The sequence below is a fragment of the Schistocerca serialis genome, chromosome 6, assembly GCF_023864345.2.
Source record: "Schistocerca serialis cubense isolate TAMUIC-IGC-003099 chromosome 6, iqSchSeri2.2, whole genome shotgun sequence".
NCBI lineage: Eukaryota > Metazoa > Arthropoda > Insecta > Orthoptera > Acrididae > Schistocerca > Schistocerca serialis.
Window position 1 is genome coordinate 718,982,710 of NC_064643.1, and position 6,590 is coordinate 718,989,299.

At 44.7% G+C, this 6,590-nt stretch overlaps 1 pseudogene; it reads left to right on the plus strand.

Annotated features, from left to right (window-relative positions):
- Positions 1 to 899: 899 nt before the first annotated feature.
- LOC126485358 (5S ribosomal RNA) lies at positions 900 to 1,017 on the plus strand (annotated as a pseudogene).
- Positions 1,018 to 6,590: the final 5,573 nt, after the last annotated feature.

A 6,590-nucleotide genomic window follows, 5' to 3' on the forward strand; every position in this document is an offset into this window, starting at 1 on the left:
AATATAACGACAATCTGTCGTCATTTATCTTGAGCGCCAGTGTACAAGAATACTGGCTTATTTATTTATGGACAAACCTTGGTTTATAATTATGATCTGAGCGTAAAAATATTTATAACGTTTTTTATTTAAAATTTGGTCTAATATACTAGTTTAGTACGGAAAAGTGGTCAATATGGGTCAAATCATGTGCGTCTCAAGTAAGAACGATGTATTTTTGGTGGGGATGGCCTTCAGGCAATGGAGAAGCAGAGAGTAGCGGAGCCCTATGGGAGTTAAGTGAAGACTGACTTTTCGAGTGAGGAGCTCAAGGGAGCGATTTGGGGCACTTCATTTGGACTGCTGGAAGAAGGCAGACCGGTCTATGGTACGAGCGTGACTCAGTCGTCGAGGTGTTTGATTCTGGGCGGTGAACACCCGCTGTCGTACTTCTGAAGGTATTTTATAATTCAAGAGTTCTGAATGTAGTCCAGAGCAGCACTCTGTTTCCGCTGTATTTACGGAATTGAGGATAGACAGAGTATGAGTTACTATTCTTTGTATCGCATGTGTTAATTTCTGAATCATCGTGTCGAACTCTGAATTATTTAGAACTGGTGAATCTTTCCTGTACTGTGATCACGAAATGGACTTAGTTTTCGCGAGTCTCTGATGGCTGTTTAGTTTGGGGATTTTGCTTAACGCTCTCAACGCAACTTTACAGCATTTGATAAGGGTATTTTCCATTTGTGTATTAACTGAATATCACAGTTCCACTTCCCGTTTATTTGAGATGTTCTTTCCTGAATAAACGTTGTTCAACACAATTCTCTATCGTCTACATAAGTTACAAACTTTAGAATACAGCTCTTGTTGTTCAGTTAGGTATTTAACTTCCATTTTTTCTGTGTATTTTATTAGGCAACGGCCTTGCCGCAGTGGATACACCGGTTCCCGTGAGATCACCGAAGTTAAGCGCTGTCGGGCGTGGTCGGCACTTGGATGGGTGACCATCCCGGCCGCCATGCGCTGTTGCCAGTTTTCGGGGTGCACTCAGCCTCGTGATGCCAATTGAAGAGCTACTCGACCGAATAGTAGCGGCTTCGGTCAAGAAAACCATCGTAACGACCTGGAGAGCGGTGTGCTGACCACACGCCCCTCCTATCCGCATACTCCACTGAGGTTGACACGGCAGTCGGATGGTGCCGATGGGCCATTTGTGGCCTGAAGACGGAGTGGTGGTGTATTTCATTAACTCGCGATTGTAGCCAGTGTATAGGGTATTTGACTGCAAGATCACAACTACAGGTTATTATTTGCGGAGCATGAAAGCAGACTTGCGTGGCTCGACCCTATGACTACATCGAGCTATTCGTTTTAAACAGAGCCGCGAATAGCCCCAATACCTATACTGTGCCTGTTTTTGCAATTACGAACCGACGCACTTGATTTTACATTTCATTTACGACGTAAATGTAAACTTTCGTGTTCTAACAGTTGATATTTATGTTCGAAATATACTTCAGTGTTGGAAATTTGATTGTGCAGACCTATATGGTCAGCCATTTCAATGACTGCAAAAAACTACTTTTAGCGTGATACTGGAACAACGACGTGGATGTAGTAATTATCTGTTCCGTCAGAATGCTTGATATCAGTGCGTCCTCTTGCCTCTCACCATTGGGGTGCTTGATTTATGTGAGTATCCATGATAGGTGCACGTCACTATGACTTCATGTACATTTTACCTTATTACAACAGCTGTGGTTGTATTCTTCGGGTAGCCGCTTAGTGGCCAGCATAAGAGTTAAGGCGGTCGGATGGAAACACAAACAGAAATCAGTCACGGTGAAGGTGGTATTCGCGGGTGCCCACAGAAATCAAGCGTTCCGATGGTTCACCACAACCGGCGCCTTAGGGAACAGTAAACTAAATTACGGTACAAGTAGCTTATCTGCCAGAAATATCAGTGTGTAGGCGTACTTTTTGTACTTTACAATCGCATTTGAAACACTCAAGTAACGCTTGCTCATCAGTATCAACCGATAGAATACAAAAGTTTACAGTTACATAGTAAATCAAATGTAGACTCAGATGTGTCGATTCTTAATTGCAAAAACAGGCACACTATATATTTGTCGATTACAGCGCCATGTACCACAAATGGAAAACAATTGTTTGAGTGAACTGTGCATATTTTTTTAGTGTAGAATATGAATGTGCAATGAAAATGAGTATTCCAGCACGAAACACAAAGTTGATCCCATCCACGCGAGAGGGGTGTTCAGGAGATTGCCACTTGCAGCACAGACAGATGATCTCTTTACTAGCATTAATTTTTCACCTGGGACATTTTTTTCTTAGGATGCGTCGTTTTCGAGGTATTTAGTTGTCTGAAGTTAAAACAAACAACCTTTATATATTTCCTCTCGGTGTTATCAAAGGAAATTCACTGTCTGTACTAAGGCAAAAAGAGGAAAATGCAGCTGCATAGAGCGTGAACCTCCTTTGTGATGCTGCCTGCGTTTATATTCTCTTAAAATACGTTACTCAGCAATATAGCAGAGTGATCCGTGCACTTGCTAGCTGTTTACAGCCTTTTTAACTGCAATTGTCTACAGATAATTTCGCGCTGTATGGATTAACGCTCAGCAGAACATAATCCGGTGAGCGGTGGAGTGGTGTGCGCTACGCGAGATTGGCTGTTGCATCTCCCGCCGTGCATAAAACTAATTACGTGACGCTGTTTGCTCGCGTATGTAGCCCAGAAATTACACGCGGAACAGCGTGGCGTTCCGGTCGTTTTATGGACTGCCGAAAGGTTTGTAAATGGAACTACAGCTGCCACATTAAAGGCAGTCTGCCCATTTGTTCAGCAAATAAACGGTCAAATATATGCGACTCCTGCAAAACGCGTCTGCGACTGTTCTTCGGCAGCGCGTTATTACTCCCACGCGAGAGAAGTGAAATGCATTGCTAGAAGCGAGGCTGTTTAACTACATCAATCAGCAAGAACATCATGCGACTGAAATTTATAACGCAGTTCTATCGCGGTAAAATATTTGTAATATGCAGAAGCATTCCCTAGAGTGTGTATTTGCTACACCAACGATGTAAATCTGTAGGGTAAGGCTGTTATCCGACTGGCAGCACTGAAATGTCACCATGTATCTAGGATGTTAACACTGCTTCTAGAAACCTCATTTCTGGTTTCGTTGTGTTCGTCACAAGTTATTTTGAAAATCCAGATATCTGTATATTTCGTTATCAGCACAATTTCACCTATTTTCGAAATTTCAGTTCATCAAATACACTACTGGCCATTAAAATTGCTACACCAAGAAGAAACGCGGATGATAAACGGGTCTTCATTGGACAAATATATTATACTAGAACTGACATATGATTACATTTTCACGCAATTTGGGTGCATAGATCCTGAGAAATCAGTACCCAGAACAACCACCTCTGGCCGTAATAACGGCCTTGATACGCCTGGGCATTGAGTCAAACAGAACTTGGATGGCGTGTACAGATACAGCTGCCCATGCAGTTTCAACACGATACCACAGTCCATCAAGAGTAGTGACGAGCCAGTTCTTCGGCCACCACTGACCAGACGTTTTCAGTTGGTGAGAGATCTGGAGAATGTGCTGGCCAAGGCAGCAGTCGAACATTTTCTGTATCCAGAAAGGCCCGTACAGGACCTGCAACATGCGGTCGTGCATTATCCTGCTAAAATGTAGGGTTTCGCAGCGATCGAATGAAGGTTAGAGCCACGGGTCGTAACACATCTGAAATGTAACGTCCACTGTTCAAACCGCCGTCAATGCGAACAAGAGGTGACAGAGACGTGTAATCAATGGCACCCCATACCATCACGCCAGGTGATACGCCAGTATGGCGATGACGAGTACACGCTTCCAATGTGCGTTCACCGCGATGGCGCCAAACACTGATGCGACCATCATGATGCTGTAAACAGAAACAGGATTCATCCGAAAAAATGGCGTTTTGCCATTCGTGCACCCAGGTTCGTCATTGAGTACACCATCGCAGGCGCTCCTGTCTGTGATGCAGCGTCAAGGGTAACCGCAGCCATGGTCTCCGAGCTGATAGTCCATATTGCTGCAAACATCGTCGAACTGTTCGGGCAGATGGTTGTTGTCTTGCAAACGTCCCCATCTGTTGACTCAGGGATCGAGACGTGGCTGCAAGATCCGTTACAGCCATGCGGATAAGATGCCTGTCATCTCGACTACTAGTGATACGAGGCCGTTGGGATCCAACACGGCGTTCCGTATTACCCTCCTGAACCCACCGATTCCATACTCTGCTAACAGTCACTGGATCTCGACCAACGCGAGCAACAATGTCGCGATACGATAAACTACAATCGCGATAGGTTACAATCCGACCTTAATCAAAGTCGGGAACGTGATGGTACGCATTTCTCCTCCTTACACGAGGCATCACGACAACGTTTCACCAGGCAACGCCGGTCAACTGCTGTTTGTGTATGAGAAATCGGTTGGAAACTTTCCTCATGTCAGCACGTTGTAGGTGCCGCCACCGGCGCCAACCTTGTGTGAATGCTCTGAAAAGCTAATCATTTGCATATCACAGCATCTTCTTCCTGTCGGTTAAATTTCGCGTCTGTAGCATGTCATCTTCGTGGTGTACCAATTTGAATGGCCAGTAGTGTATTTGACATATTATGGCGTAGTTTAAACTGTGATAAAATTTCTTTAGAAGTGCTTTCAGAATACGCTGCAGAGACTAACGAGCTACTGAACCCGATTTTAGGTACAGTAATGATGGTTTATACAAATGCTTTCGGAAATCCTCTTGACCAAGGCTGTGTACTCCGTTAACATTACGGATACGGTTCGAAATGTTCTGCACAGATCTGGTGCTCGGACGGGAACATTTCAGCTCCGTTTCACGAAGTAGTACATTGGTGCATGGTCACACTTAGACTTTTAGGATAGGGATTCTATTGCACAACAGGGGGTAACCTCTGTCGCTGAAGTGCGGTGTTGTTGTCGTTGTTGTTGACTTCAGTCCGAAGACTCGTTTGATGCAGTTTTCCACACTACACTATGCTGTGCTGTGCAAGCTTCTTCTTCCCTGAGTGACTACTGCAAACTACATACATTGATATTAGGACACAAAGGAATTACAGATATTGGCTGCGAATGGGTACTGATTTGTATCATGGGGAAATTTGAAAATTTGTGGCTGACTTGAATTCGAACCCGTGTCTCCTGCTTGCTAGGCTCTGGCACTGACCAGTGTGCCTTCCGGACATTGTGGTCATCTCAACTGCACTGACTACGGTAGCATACCTACCGTCATACCCAAATTCTCAACTTATAACACACACTACTGATGTAGTGCTCCTTGCCCAGTATCCACACTACTCCCGAGATTTCGCAGATTTCCATAAGACTTCGAGACTGGTGTGCATCTGCACTGAATATATCATTGGATGTCCTCGCCTTAATTATGTGTATGTTGTGTCTGTTCTTTGGGACATGTTCTGAAGAACAGACACCACATATATACATTAAAAGCTTTTTACTGTGTTCAAACTTTGTTCTCCAACTACAATTCTCCCCCCCCCCTCCCTCCCCCAACAATTCCTGCCATTTCCAAACTGAAGATTCTTTGATGTCTCGGGATGTGTCCTATCATCAGATCCCTTCTTTTACTCCGGTTGCGCTCCAAATCTCTTACACCAGTAGTGCCACAAATTTGTTTCTTCTCCAGTTCAGTACAGCAGTTCATTTGTGACAGGAGCTATCATGGTCGTGGGGGAGTGGAGCGTGTAGTTTGTTTCAGTGGACTGATGTCAAAAGCTGACAAGTACGAGAATTAACGTACAATCAGCTTAACAGTTCATCCATCCAAGTTACTGACATGACTAATATATGGTCGGACGAGTGTTTCTCCAGTTTCCTGATGGTAGCAGGACACACTTCAGAGCTGATCGTTTCGCCATGAGAGGGGGACATCAAACAGAAAGAGGCCTTCGCCGGCTGGTATTGCGGCTTTGAACATTTTCTTCGGAGGCGGGGTGGCGTGGGGCCACTCCATTGATTGCTGCTTCGTTTCGTGTTCGACGTGACGCACCCATTTTTCATCACCTCCGACGATATTCGACAGAAAATTGGCACGAGCAGCGTCTTAACGGCACGAGTCACAGCTGTATGTGTTCGGCCGGCGCGCAACAGATTGGGCAAGTTTGCGCGACCTTGTTGCCCAACGACTCACCGTGCTTTTGTTCACTGCCAGATCTCCGCAACCATTCTTCGGACGCTTATCAGTATCGCCGATGCTCTAGTTTACCTCCAAAGAAACTCGATGACACCTCTCTGCCTAGAACGCTCCTGCCTTACAGACACCGCTTTGAAAGCGACATATAGTGCTGCTAGCTATCGGAACTTAATGAAAGTATAGAGGCTGAAGAGAGAACATTCCACTAGGTCTCACAATAATTTCATCTCTCTTAGCAAAGCCTCTGTAGTAGACGTTGCATTGAATTGAAAATATTTTAAGGTATCAACTTCTTATTTTTTAGTGGAAAATACTTAAGCGTATGTCATAAG